The 14660-nt window shown below is 45.6% G+C and overlaps 1 long non-coding RNA gene across 1 annotated transcript in view; it reads right to left on the minus strand.

Annotated features, from left to right (window-relative positions):
* The window catches only part of LOC147684020 (uncharacterized), a 35248-nt gene extending 21596 nt beyond the window's left edge, over positions 1 to 13652 (minus strand). The window contains exon 1 of the long non-coding RNA XR_015301076.1: positions 13543 to 13652. This is a non-coding gene — a long non-coding RNA (uncharacterized LOC147684020). The remainder of the gene's footprint in view (positions 1 to 13542) is intronic.
* Between the last annotated feature and the right edge of the window lie 1008 nt (positions 13653 to 14660).

The following is a 14660-nucleotide window of genomic DNA, read 5'->3' on the forward strand; positions in this document are numbered from 1 at the left end:
GGACATTGTGTTAGCCACTCTCAAATTACAAAGTGGCAAAAGATAACCAATGAAGTTTCTTTATTAAGGATATCTCTTATATAGCTGTAAAAATTCACAAGATAATCAGATTTGCAACATCTATACCACAGCTCCAGAAATAACCCTGCATACTAGATGAAAGACGATTATGCCCAATCTAGCCAGAGAGTAATAAAATAGAGGGAAAACAGATGCGCTAACAAAGACTTAGCATTTACAAAACCTTTGAAATTTATTGAAAAAAAATAGAGGTTTCACACCTGATATAGTTAGGAATTAGCATTTAAAAAACCTTGCAAATTCACTGAAAAAACCATAGGTTTCAAGCCTTATATAGTTAGGAATTAGCATTTAAAAAACCTTGCAAATTCACTTAAAATAACATAGGTTTCAGGACTTATATAGTTAGGAATTAGCATTTAAAAAACCTTGCAAACTCACTTAAAAAACCATAGGTTTCAGGCCTTAGATAGTTAGGAATTAGCATTTTAAAAACCTTGCAAATTCACTTAAAAAACCATAGGTTTCAGGCCTTATATAGTTAGGAATTAGCATTTAAAAAACCATTGAAATTGCTCCTATATAGTTAGTTGTACTAACTATATTTCGCGCACCCGCAATCCACTGCTGATGATGTCACATATTACATAATTCATGACATGGTCAGTGACATCACTGATGACATCTCAAATGACATCACTGATGACATCACTGATGACATCTCATTAAGGAGCCCACAGTTATTAGCGACTAGATGCAATTACTCTTGTCAAGTCAAGTCAAGACAACTTTATTCGGTTTCAAACGAAAACCATAAAAGTTCATAAAAACTTTCACAACAAATTATTAGTTCAGAAGTCTATATACAAAGCAGCAAAATGAACAATTCATTCCAGTCTCATCAATCAAGTTAAGATATACTTATTTAATTTTGAACAAGGACCATAAAAATTCATAAAATAGTTATACTGGATTATTATTTCAAACAACTATTTACAAAGCAGCCAAATAAACAGTTTATACACGTCAATTCATTATAGAAAAGGCGGAAGAAATATAGACCGTAAAACTTTCCTCTAATAAAATTTACAGTCTATGTTACAAGGCACTCATCATAATTTCATTTTACGGCTCCCTCCATAAAGGTACATCAGTGCTTTGGGTTATGTATGAAAATGTTTTACTCTAATCGCGTTCAGTAGCAAGGCTTAATACCGTTTCCTAATTGCCAAAGATACTTTGATAAAGTTGGAAACCCTAATACATATATCACATGTGGCCAAAGATGATAGATAATAAAACCCTTCTATATAAGAGCACAACCTAATTTCTTTTAAAATCGCAACTAAGGGCGTGATCTGTAAAAGTAGTACATAGAGACAAAAACAGTCAGGCAAATGAATTTATTATTTGCAAACTTCTATTAAGTTTTAAAGTTACTGAGCTTGTGACATATTAACAGTTTTCCTTTGTTTGAATCTAAGTCAAGATTTCTCCACCAAGGACCGCCGTGTCCTGCAGTTATATTGCATGCTCTATCATTATTAGAGGTGCGTGGACATAGATAAATACCTTATATCCCTTCTCAACCATCTCAAACCTAAAGGTCTTAGCAACTTCTTTACGGTTGAGCGTGCCCACAGGGTCCCGGTTGGTTGACCTCGACCGGGGGCGAACCCCCGTCCTATGATTGCTAGAGTTCTTAATTTGCGAGACAGGGATGTAATCCTTCAGACGGCTCGAGACGCAGCTCCATTGGGATTCGAAAACGCGACCTTCTCATTCTTCCCGGACTTTAGCCAAACGGTACAAAAGCAACTGCAGGGCTTTTTGGCGGTAAAAAAAGAAACTGAGAGACAAGGGTACAAAATACGCCATGATGTTTCCAGCCCGCCTTCGAGTAGAGCTCAATGGGAAGGCCTGGTACTGTGACATTCCTGATGTGGCAGCGGACTGGTTGGATAATGCCCAAATGCCAGGCTCAGAGACTCAAGACCAAGCAGAGGCGGATGAACAATGACTTCGTAACTGCGGGGATGTAATGGGGCTATCATCTGTAGTAAGTGGCTGTAGGTTTGAAGGGGGCACGTAATTGGATCCCTTGCCTAGCTGAGTCCAGCAAATTATTTCGGTGAATCGAAAAGTGCAGGGGTGGCTATGATGGGTCAGGGGAGGAGGGGAAAGGTGTAGTGGACCTGCCAGATGGTTCTCCTCTGTTTTCTACTTTTAGTTAACTGTAGATTAGATTGAGGGTGACAGGCACACTGCTAGTTGGGGATGAGCGTTAGCTGTATGCAGGGGTGCAGGGTGGGGGGATGGGGTTCAGAATTGTGATTTGTTTTGAGTTTGAGTTTTCTTTTGTTTACACATTTTTTCTTTGCATCAGGTGACAGTCTTGTATTTTGATGTTAGTGGTGTGGGGTGAATGTCTCATACTAGTCAGGGATCAGGGATGAAAGTGTTGAGCTGGAATGTAAATGGGCTGGGCGACAAGATCAAAAGAGGGATGGTGAACCAGCTAATCAGAAGACACTCCCCAGAGGTTGCTTTGTTACAGGAGACACATCTTGTTGGGAATCGGTGTATGGCTCTCCGTAGAGGGGGATACAAATTAGTTGCACTTGCTGGATTTACATCCGGGTCTAGAGGGGTTGTTATCCTTCTTAAAAACTCCTTCCCATTCATTTTGCGGGCTACATGGTCAGACCAGAGGGGCAGATATGTTGGTATTTCGGGGCAGCTGGGGGGTAAGACGGGTATTTCGGGGCAGCTGGGGGGTAAGACGGTCACCTTTTTGTCCATATATGTGCCACCTGGCCTTCAGCCCGACACCTTTAAAGATCTGAGCGCTATCTTTCTAACCCTGACCCTGGGTCTTCTGGTACTGGGGGGAGATTTCAATGCCGTACTGGATGGCGGGGTGGATAGATTCCCGCCGCGTCCACATGCGACTGCACAGAGGTGGCTCCCTGACTTTCTCGAGTCGCTGGGATTGGTAGATAGTTGAAGAGTGTGCAACCTGACTCAGAGATGCTTCACTCATGTGTCCGCCGCACACAATAGTATGTCCAGACTAGATTACATACTGGTTCTGGCAGCCATGGCGCAAACGATTAGAGAGGCAAGATATCTGGGGAGGGGTGTTTCGGACCATTCCCCGATGTGGTTGCAAGTCGATATTGGGCAGTCAGCGGTTGGTAGAATCACCCCGATCAATGCATGGCACTTGAAGGACCCGGCCACAAAGAAAGAGGTATGCCAAATCTCAGAACAGTGAGTTCAGTACTCAAAGGTTAATGACTCTGCAAAGATTATCCCATAGCTGTGTCTTTGGCTCAAAAGTAAACACCTCTGTTCTGTAATTCGATCCTTTCTGCTCCTAACAAAAGTATGTCTTATTAATCAACAATTTGAATTTACAATTCACAATGATGCCTTTCCATCCACTCTGCTTTTACAGCATTTTACACATCTTCAGGATAATACAATCTGAGTATATTCCCACGAAGAGATTCCCATGGAGCTGTGTTCCAAGCCTCGCTTTGGACACGCTCACCGATTGGGCTAAATCGCCCATCTGCTTCGAACTCCAGCCTCTTTATGAAGCCCGGGTCTGATTGGCTGACACCTTCAAGCCTCGTTCTTGGCCTTGACTCCGATTGGCTATCGTCACCAGCTCCGGCTGTCCACGCCCCCGTCAGCTCCGTTCTTCAGCGTTCTCGGCTCCCGGCCCCACATCCACGGGGTCCGGTAGCAGGAGACGCTAGGTGCTGAACGGGTGACAGGCGTTACGGGAGTAAGATCCTCAGACTACTTTCACCATGAACCAGATAAGTAATCTGTGAACCTCGCCTACCCTTTGAGCCTAACTCCGATCTCGCCATTTTTAATGTTCCCATACAGGGTGTGCCATTGTCGCCTCCACCCCCTTCCGAGACCCATGGGGTGTGGATCTTGTAAATCACAAGTGAGAATTACACCAAGTATTCATCAATAATAATTTTTCTTGACGATCCCTGACATCACCATTTGCCCCCCATTTGGGCGCCTTGATCGCTACGACACGAGTGATGTACTATGAGCCGATCTGTCCAACGGCCATTTCTTATGACATAGTGCATGTCTATACGCTGCACTACCTTGAGAACAGCGTTTTCCAGCACTAAAATAGCATTTATGGCACAATAATCACCTGTTTTTTATCCTTAGCACTTCCACACAGAGTTCTCTCTCTGCAGAAAACCCTTGAGATGGATTACACTAACTATGTGTTGTTTGTCTTTCTTGTCTGTATATCCTTTTGCCTTTCAGACTATACAGATACCTCTAACTTGAAGGTATTCCATCACTTATGGTTTGTTTTTTGCACTTATTTTCTACACCTGCTTTTAACTTTCACGTCCTCTGGTAAGGGTGGGCCTTAGCGTGCCCATACCACCGAGGTACACAAACTGACGGTCCTGACGAAAGCCCAGTAAATGACACATATATGGGCAGAAAGATGTTGACCCCACTTTAAGTGGAAACAACCAAGTCATAAACTGGTAGTTTTCCCACACATATTTTATCCATGTCAAACTGACCATTGAATAAAGTTTTTGTATGGTACAGTCACTGACATTTTTAATTCACATTTCTTTTTGACACTCTTGCCACGAAGAACCAGCTCCGCAGTAATCTGGTGTTGTAGCACAAGAGGGAGGCATTCGGCTTCTCCTGGTGGGCCCGATGATGAAGCATGTCACCACCCAGGGTTTTGAGTGAGGGTTTCCTGAAAAATCCCCTCTGATGTCCATTGTGACTCATTCTGGGTGTTTTCCTTTTTCTCTGTGTCTAGTCCTCACAAAACATATTCTTTACGACACTCTTTAGTTGTTTAACAATACTGGCCAGGGGGACCGAGAGTGCCCTTTACCCTCTCTCTCATTTTGTTATTACGACAATCTGGCTTCATGCCACGTCGTAATACAGCCCTGAAATTGCGGAGACTTCATGGGATTTTGAGTGACTCCACTAAGATACGGGAACCGGTGGTCTTGGTGTCTCTGGATGCCACCATGGCATTGATCGGGTTGAATGGGCCTATTTATTTGCGGTTTTGACCAAACTGGGCTTTGGCCCAAAATTTATCGGGTGGGTTTGATTGTTGTATGCCGCTCCCTTGGCTAGAGTGATAGTAAATAATTGTAAATCGGTCAGCTCCACCCTTCGGAGGGGCACGAGACAGGGATGTCCGTTGTCCCCACTTCTTTTCGCACTGGCGCTGGAGCCGCTGGCGGCTTGAGTCCGAGGGGACCGATCAATAAGGGGATTGTGGTGGACATCGGAATGGGAGGGTAAAATTTCGCTCAATGCTGACAATATACTGTTATATCTCACTAACCCCAGAGCATCCCTGAGCAACTTCTTAGATGTCCTGATGATATTTAGTAGATATACTGGGTTTGCCATAAAAAGGACGAGTCAGTAATGTTTGTTATATCAGGCGATCCGCCGCTGGTCCCGCAGACATGCCCTGTAAAGATCAAACCGGTATGATTCAAATATCTTGGCATATACATAACACTGGATCCCAAAGCGAGATATGCTAATAATTTAGAGCCTCCCTTGAACCGGCTTAGAAGAGATGTGGAACGTTGGAGGGTCCTCCCTCTGTCTTTGCTTGGAAGAGGGGTGTTATTCAAGATGATGTCCTTGCCTCAGTTCCTATACGTACTCCAAAATACTATGGACCCAGTGCCTGTCACCTATTTCAGGGAAATTGAGACACTCCAAAGGCAGCTTCTTTGGGACAGTAGGACCCGCATAGCCTTTGTTAAACCGACTCTTCCTTGGTATGATTGGGGTATTGGCCTCATCTTGCGGCAGTGAATCATGTAATTTATGGCCCCCCCGGGGGACCCTGGCTTTGCCATGGACCGTGGACAGGCTCTGGGTGGAGATATTGTTAGAGCATTATATGCCAGACCGGGAAGATTTACACTGTCGGGTCCAACGGCACATGCGGTACATGTCTGGCATGCGGCTACCTGAGGTTTGAGATGGGAAGGGAAGCTGACTATGGCAACTCCGCTGTTTAATTCAGAGAAGCTTGGGAGCCTGTGGAGGACCAAAGGGTTTGACAAATGGGACCTTATTGGAATTAGTCAAATCAAGGACGTATGGGGGAAGGGCTGTGTGCAGACTTTCAAATCTCTTCAAAAACATTATAGACTACATGATAATGAACACTTCCGCTATTGTCAGATTAGACATGCCCTCCTAGCTCACATACCCCTAGGCACAGAACTACCAGAGCGAACCCCCACCCCCCCCCCCCCCTTGAGGACAGAGTGCTTGACGGTCATCTCCTAGAAAAAAACATTTCCATGATCTATAAGAAACTAATTATTAATATGGAAGATCCTCTTGGGAGCATTAGGAAAGCATGGGGGGCGGATGGATTGGAATTGGATGATGAAGACTGGGTGGAGGCGGTTTCCTCCCCCAAGGTGGTCGCAATTCAGATGACGCTTAGATTGGTACAACTTAAAATCTTACATAGATCATACGTTACAGGGCCTAGACTGGTGCACATGGGGAGAGTGGCAAGCGGAGACTGTAGGAGGGGGTGTGGTGAATTGGGCACTTACATGCATATTCTATGGCACTGGGAGGAGATACAAACCTATTGGATGGAAATACATGATGTTATGTTATGTTATGTTAAATTTAGCTTATAAAGCGCACGTACGCCCGTAGGCTTCATGGCGCTGTAGGAAGTTTTCAGAAGCACAACACAACAACAGGAGGACAACTTAGAACATCTAAGGATAGGCTTCCCTAAAAAGCCAGGTCTTAAAAGCAAGTCTAAAGGCTAAAATATCCTCGTGTGACCTTAAAGAAGCTGGCAAGGAGTTCCAGATGGAGGCAGCAAGAAAATGAAAGGAGCTGCCGCCCTGACGTTGTTTCCTGACAACCGGCACCGTGAGCAAGCTTTTGTGACCAGAACGGAGGTTGCGAGAGGGGACGTATCTGGCAAGCAAGTTGATGATAAATTTGGGGCCCTTGCCTTGTAATGCCCTAAAGATAATGCAGCCGGTTTTAAAAGCCGCCCTCTGGGCTACCGGCAGCCAATGCAGATCTGCCAGGCCTGGCCTGATGGACTGCCATTTAGGAAGCCCACAGATCAGCCTGGCCGCCTGATTTTGAACCAGCTGCAGCCTCTTGAGCTGCCCGGCTGGAAGGCCCAAATATAAACTATTTGAGTAGTCCAGCCTAGACAGCACAAGGGCGATGGTCACCTGTATCAGGGCAGAATGGGTTAGGAAATGGGCAATCTTTCTAATCTTGCGCAGCTGAAAGAAGCATGCGGAAACAACTGACCCTACCTGACTTTTCAAGGAGAGGTCTTCACTAAAGGTGACTCCAAGGCTCTTGACCGTGCGGGATTTAGAGGGGGGGTTTCCCATCTCCGGAGGCCAAAATTGAGGTCCCCAACTGAGTTCGCTCTTCCCAGGCAGGATCAGTTCAGTCTTGCCTGGGTTAAGTTTTAGGTGGTTAAGGCCCATCCATCTCTGGATATGAGCCATGACCTCCCTAAACTCAGTAACAGCGTCCGGCGAGCCTAGGGGGAAAATCAATTGCAGATCATCTGCGTAGTTAAAGATCCACACTTTGAATTTCCTCAAGGAGTACAAGAGGGGACGCAAGTATAAATTAAATAAAAGGGGAGACAGGGAGGAGCCCTGGGGGACACCACAGTCGTTCTTAATTCTAGGGGCTGTGAAGGTGCCCAGTCTCACTGCTTGAGTTCGGTCAGACAAAAATGATTCCACCCAGCTCAGGGCAGTACCTCTGAGGCCTGCCTGCTCGACACGGCCGACCAAAATAGTATGGTCGACCGTGTCGAATGCAGCAGACAGGTCAAGAAGCACCAGTGCCTGGTGGACGTCCCTGTCTGCGTTACACCGAAGTGTATTCTGGACTGCCAGGGTTACCGTCTCGGTCGAATGGCCTGGACGGAACCCAGCTTGATTTGGCTCCAGAAACCCAGTGGTTTCCACAAAGTTGGAGAGGCAATTGGAGACATGAGCCTCCAATATCTTGGATAAGAACGGCAACAGGGATATGGGACGATAATTTGATGAATCCCGGGGGTCCAGACCTGGTTTTTTTATTAGAGGGATTAGCAGGGCGTGTTTAAAGCCAGTAGGTACCCTGCCCTGGGTCAGTGATTTGTTTAGTAGGGGTAGGATACCCTGAGGGATAGTCTGACCGATTTCCGAGAAGATGTGGGGGGGGCAGATGTCATTAGGGGAGCCGGACTTTACCCTCATCAAAAGTGAAGAAAAAGTTTTACCATCGATGGCCGGAAAGGCATCTAGTACAGAGGGATTATAAAAGACGTCATCCAAAGGAAGTGACGTTGGGGAGCTGGCGATGCTCGATTTAATAGTGACAATTTTTTCTCTGAAAAAGTTATTCAGGGAATCACATAGCTTCTGCGTAGGAGCTATTGAAGGGGCTGTCCTGTCGTTGTCACAGAGTTCATTAACTATATTAAAAATGTCTTTGGACTTGTTAGATGAAGATAAAATTTTTGTGGAAAAGTAGTTGAGTTTGTGTTGACTTAAAATTTTTTGATATTTTTTCCTGATGTGATCAAAGATGTGCTGGGGGAGGTGATGCAACCGGAGGCCCGCAGATGTATATTGAACATATGGGAAACCACTGATTTGAATGGATATCAGAAACAGTGGGTGACACTGGCGTATATGGTGGCGAAGCGTAACATTGCTCAATTATGGGGAGCCAGCCAGTCACCCCAGCCTGCCAAGTGGTCCCAGGATCTAGACTGGTGTATGTTTACAGAGAGGGCGGTATATGTGGCTAGGGGTTGTCCGGAGAAGTGGGGAAAGATTTGGGGGGCTTGGAATACTTACTGTGGCGATCTGTGTACACCCCCGTTGAGACAGCTAGATGTTGCAGCGCTGGAGTCCCCGTGATCCTGGAAAAATTTCTTGTACTGTATTTGCGATTTTGTACGAATGGCAGTTCTAACCTTGCAATGTTGCTATGACTTGCTCACCTGATGCTTTCACATATTGTTTTGTTTGTTCTTTATTTAATAAAAAGATATTTTAAAAAAAAATACCTTATATCCCATCTCCTTTCAAGAGTGAATAAGAAAGATCACACGTAGGCAGTGTATAGGTATGAAAATAGGCCACATAGAAGGACATTACATGAAGTTGGATGCAGAGAACTTCTAGATGCAGAAACAAGAGAAAAAAGACCGAATCCCTACAACATGCAAGCATTCACCCAAGCGCATTCACTACCTACACTATCCTATCTCAGGGTGTCAACCCTGTCTCTCACGTTATGGCCACACCCCACTCGTCATATTGTGTAACAAAGTATGTTTTTATAAAAGTTTCAGATCTTCCGGATGGGGTATATCAGACACTTAGGGCCTGATGTAGGAACCCTATTACCGGTCAGTAACAGGTGAAATTACTGAATTTCGGCCGTTACCGACCAGTATTAGGCATTTGGGATGTAGGTGGCTACATTTCAGATTCAGTAATTTACTGAATCGGTATTTAAGAATTCGGTAAATTACCGAATTCTTAAATACCGATTCGGTAAATTACTAAATCTGAAATGTAGGAAGCCCTCAAGTGAGTGCTTTTCACCTGTAAGGATTTGTTATTTACCACCAACTACAAGTTGGTGGTAAATTACGAAAACCCTAAAAAAGCAAATTTTTTGCGTTTAATAACAGTGCCATGTGGCAGACATACATGCCCTTAGGGCATGTATGTGTGTCACATGTGTCCCCGTGCACAATTCAGGGGTGCAACAGGGTGTCAAAGTGACACCCTGCCACCCTTGAATGTTTCCCCCCTTTTACCGAATCAGTAAATACCGATTCGGTAATTCCCATTCATTCCTATGGGCCTGAATGAATGGGAATTACCGAATCGGTATTTACCGATTTGGTAAATACCGAATCCTACCGATTCGGTAATACTTACAGAGTAATTACCTACATAGCATTTACCGATTCTACAATACCGAATCGGTAAAGTTCGGTATTTTAGATTCGGTAAATGTAGTTTACCTACATCTAGCCCTAAGTGAGGGTATCCTGGGGGGGAGAGTGGCGGGGGGGAGCAAAAGTAATCATCAGCATACACTATGTCTACTAATGGCACCTGGTATAAACGATGTTGATTTCTGTCTAATACTCTAATATGGACTGTTGTTTCGTAGAACTATGGGTTGTTGTTTCATAGTTAGAACATCTATATGGTTCTGCTTCTTCCAGAATGCTTGGGTACAATCTGTGGTCAGAAAAGCAATAGTCCTAAGTAGAAAGCACGTCTCAGCCAAAAAGACATAAAGACTTTGTGCACCTGGAATCAGACTGCTGCCGCTTACACGCTGAGTGCCCTTACGCGCCGTGTGGGGTGTGGCAATCTGAAAGACATGTCCCTGCATGGTCATCACATGTACAACATTTTTTAAAGGAGCTACAGTTGGTGTCTTTGTGGGAAGCTCCTGGTAGAATTAGACAGGATACTGCAGATTTGATTAAAGAACGGTATCATGAATACACACAGATAACAAACGCCAGGAGTAGAAGCTGGGATTTTTCACGAGCAATTATTTCAGCAACATCTATGGCCTTCCGTGTCCAGAATATCTGGACATGTTGTACCCTGAATTGAAGCGAACATTATACTTACTTAAAATTCCAGCTAGGTATCCTCCCGACCTGGGATTTTCTTATATGTATACATATACTCGACACTAGAAACGCGACTGTGGTTGTAGCTTCGCTGGTCTGGACAATCTAACCCATTTTATTCTGTTTTGTACAAAATATGTAGCCGCAGGGCGGATGTGGCTCCTCCCCCTTTTAAATATTGTGTGGTCAGATGTGTTAAACCAGCAATGGCGTTATATATTAAATCAGATGATATGTACGTAGTCTCCTCTGTAGCGTCAAATTTATGGGATACGTGGCCTCGCCTGAGAAGTTGCCCTCCATTCTAGGAATATATTTAAGTAGGTAGGCTCTATGAACCTGGCCGTTTCCTATGATGGAACATGCTGCTATTTACTGCATAAGAAGATAGGGCCATATTATCAAGAAAGGGCGACACATGTGAATTCCCATTGAAGCCCAGTTTCTGGTGTTAACCTGGGCTTCTATGGGAATTCACAAGGGCATAATATCAGCCCATTATCGCCGCTTTAGCTGCAGTTTCCTGCCCATAAAAGCGGCGGTAATGTATCGCCCTTTCTTGATATTATGGCCCATAATTCCCAAATGTTCTTATGTTTTTATTAACTGACAATGATGCATATGCTTTTCTCTCACTTAGGATGTTGCATCAGATGGTAATGTGCACCTTTTCACTGCACTTGCGCTTTACTGTATCTGAAGAATTTAACATGTTCCTTTCAGGTTGTATACCTTTGATGGAAATGCACATTTTTAGCACCTTATTGTACTTGCATTTGAATGTTTCTGGTACATTTAATTGATAGATTGCTGTACACATACTTTTATTGTGTGTTTTTTATATTGCCTGTTCTTAAAATATTGTAAGGCAGTTACATGAAACAATCAATATATATACCCAGTGAAAGAAAATAAAGACACTGTGCACCTGGAATCACATTTCTGCCTCTTGCACACTGCATGCCCTTGCCTATTACGTGTGGGGTGTGGCAATCTGAATGACTTGTCTCTCATAATGGGTCAAAGTCAGCCAATAATCTATGTGGGCCAAGGTTTAACTTGCGCATGCATGGCGCAATGGTGTACGTGGCATGGTTAGTTGTAACAATACTATCTGAACACACTCTCTTTTGGTCAAATGCATTGCATGGATGCCCTGAATACTGTGAACCTGAAGTATCCAATATTTCTGGCCAGTTCAGTGGCATTTAAAGTGGAGTTCCCTGTGCCTATGTAGTGACTGAAAAGACATGGTCAGATGACAAATCCACATATATGTCCAGAATCATTGGTGCTAACTACACTCTACTCCTGATTAAAGAACCAGCCCTGCCAAGTACCACGCATCAGGGATCAGGCTAACGCATTTCAGTGTGGTGTTCCACATTAAGGCACTGAAATGCGTTGTCGCGCATTTATAGCGCCTAAGCTGTATGCCGTGGTGCTGATATTTAGCACCTCCACTGACTGCCAAATCTCTTAGCTGTCAGCTTGCCTCAGTCTTGGGCATGGCTGGCTACAATATTTCACCATACATATTGGCAATCATTGACGTCAGGTCTCATGAGGCTTCAGTCTCAGGATTTAATTGACCATTTACAAATGGCGGGCAAGCGCAAGCAGGCAGTCACAGCATCGTTTAAAGTTGTTTGGCAGCTTGTACTGAAGCCCTGTGCAGCCAATGCTGCATGAGTCCGGAGTGTTCGATCTGGTCGGTGCAGTGGGGCGTTGTTGCAGCTGGTCCATACTGGCAATGGTACTCGCGGCTGACAGAGTAAGTCAAGTGTCACTCTGTACCAGTCTTCTTCCCCTTGGCTTCCTACACCCATGGCCACATGTTCCAGCCTTTTGCACAGGAAGCCTTGAAGAGGCTCGGGTTTACAACTGCGTCTCTGCCAATGCCCCTGTTACAAATGGGATTTCTGGTTGGCTAGGGCAGCACCTAAGCCAGGCTGAAACCACCACTCTAGTCTAGGCAAGGGAGTTACACACCGAAGATAACCCCTGCTAACCCCCTTGGTAGCTTGGTAGAGCAGTCAGGTTTATCCCAGAGGTAAAGCATTTGCGCAATACATTCACACAGCAGTGACACACTAGGCACACCAGAAAAGAAACTCCACACAAGGTTAAATAAAATAAATTGCCTTTGTATTACTCATAACACACATTAGAGCATAATCACATGTGGACTCTGTGCCACCTGGCACTAGGTATTACTTTACAGGTGATTACATACATTACAGGGCCAATCGGGCCACTGCCATCACCATTAGAACTTACAAGTAGCGAAAATCACAACCAGTAACTACTGGTAACATTGCTGGTAGCATAAACACATTATGCATCCCATCTTAGGCATACTTCCTAAATTATCAGTGCGCCACAGTAACCCTCATGAGGTGCACACATCACCTTAGGGCCTTACGCCCCACCAGAACACAAGGTGACCTCCAGGCCAACTGCCCTTCCTCGGTGGGCCCGTCTTGGACTGTCCCGTAATGCCCCCCTGTCCCCAAAGTCAGGGCTCTATGAGCACGTGGCTTTGTCTGGGCTCCGATGGTCTGGTACCGGAATGGGGGCAAGGGTGCAACTTACCCATGTCTTCTCCTCTGACACAAAAATGCCCCCCACGTTGCTGCTGCCCGCGATCTGGCGGTACGGCTGTGTGAATCACTACAGGCACCAACCGTGTGCCCTCCCAGCCCGACTCACCGGGGCTTCTTGTTGCTGCGAGGAAAAGGCACCTGTAGGCACCTACAGTGCACTTTGGAAGCCCCACTCACCAGGGCTTATCTTTGGGGAAATTGAGGACTCCAACAGGGAGCCTTCGAGGCCCCGCTTTCTCCGTGGCAATGCGGAGGTCGTCCCAGCACTGAGCAAAGTCTCCGCCAACCCCATCTCCCTCTGTGCACAACACCCGGGGCTATCAGTGGCAGACAGAAGCCCCACCCTCCTCCAGGCCCAAGCTTGCCTGACTTCCGACAGTCATTTCCGCGATTGGTTTCTCCTCTGGTTGGCCCTGCCCGCAACCAGGCTCGCAGTAGCGGCTACTGGAGGGAGTGCCGAGCGGCGGTGGGGTGGGGGAGGGGCAGGATGGGGGGTAGTAAACTCTGGCTCACGGCCGAACAGAGTAATGTAAATGAATAAATAAAACAAAACGTAATTGCGCGCGCTGAAAAGCATTTGGCATTTCAGTGTGCGCAATGAAATTTGTTTTATTTATTTATTTGATTGCATTACTCCGGTCGACCGTGAGCAGGAGTTTACTACCCCCCACCATTTCCTCCTGCCGGCCCCAAGTAAGCACCATGCAGCACCCCTTCATGGGGTCCCAGCCCCAATACTTATACCCATGCCAGTTCTGGGAGGCACTTAGGAACATCCTTTCAGTGCACAAAACACCCTCATTGTTAGTGTGGGCTCTGGCCCCAGACACACCACAGGGGGGGCGGAGCCAGCATTTTACATGGCAGGCACGGACCTATTCAGGGTCAGGGGCTATTCCTCCCACTAATCCAAATGCAGATCAGGCCTATTCAGCCTAGAGCTGACTCACCCAGCCCCTCTGGAGCCGCTGCACCTCCCCAGTCTCTGTCACTCCAGAGCCAGACATGCAATACACAACAGGCAGGCACAAAGACACATTGAATAGAAATGCCAACTACTAAAAGTGGCATTTCTAAAATAGTTATAATAAATTTGCGCACACCACCACGCAGCATTTATCACCAATGTCCAAACATACCAAACTTTATCACGCTGCTTCTCTCATATCAGGAAATACCACTGAAACACATATCAGAGAACCCCCAATGCATTTCTATTAGAGGTCAGCCTCACAGTAGTGAGAAACCAAAATGGTTGTTTGTCATTGACCCAAGGGTAGGTCGCTCCCGCTGCC

This window comes from Lissotriton vulgaris, chromosome 11 (genome assembly GCF_964263255.1).
Source record: "Lissotriton vulgaris chromosome 11, aLisVul1.2, whole genome shotgun sequence".
NCBI classification, from domain to species: domain Eukaryota; kingdom Metazoa; phylum Chordata; class Amphibia; order Caudata; family Salamandridae; genus Lissotriton; species Lissotriton vulgaris.